This window comes from Penaeus monodon, chromosome 25 (assembly GCF_015228065.2).
Source record: "Penaeus monodon isolate SGIC_2016 chromosome 25, NSTDA_Pmon_1, whole genome shotgun sequence".
NCBI lineage: Eukaryota > Metazoa > Arthropoda > Malacostraca > Decapoda > Penaeidae > Penaeus > Penaeus monodon.
Window position 1 is genome coordinate 33316971 of NC_051410.1, and position 661 is coordinate 33317631.

Sequence of the window (661 nt, forward strand, 5' to 3'; positions counted from 1 at the left end):
CTAACACAAACTTTTGTCACGTGATTATGAGTTCTTTTGTCATAGCAACAGCCTTAACTCCGGTTGCTTCCTTTAACTCGTATAATTTTCCAGTATAAACTGAGAACACGAGATCTGATATATTCTTTAACTAAATAAGCAACATGTTTCGATGCCAAATGCTGGTATGCTGAAAGGATTTGTAATTAAGATTATAGTATCTGTATCAAAATAATTTCCTTTACAACGCAAGCAATCTAAAAACAATCCACACCTATGCAACGTCTAACGATGTTTCTGCTGATTGTTGTACTGTTCTATTTATCATTGTTTGCAACCAAGGGTTGTAATTTCCATCAAACTACCCTTGAAATACATGTATTTACTCCATAATCATGTATATTCACTGGGGTATTACAGTATATAATCATATATATTCAGTGGGGTATTACAGTATATATATTTACGATACATCTCCGTAAACTGTCACTCATTACACACACACATAAGGATTACGCAATTCACTCACTACTGAACTCATACATGAATTTTCAAAGCTCGCGACCCTCCACCAGGTCCTCCCTCCTCTAACGCCGAGCGAAGACTGACCTCGGGCTGGGGCCTGGGACTCGTCTTGACAATGGCTTTATACAAGTGTGATAATTCCCCTTGTACAAGTCAT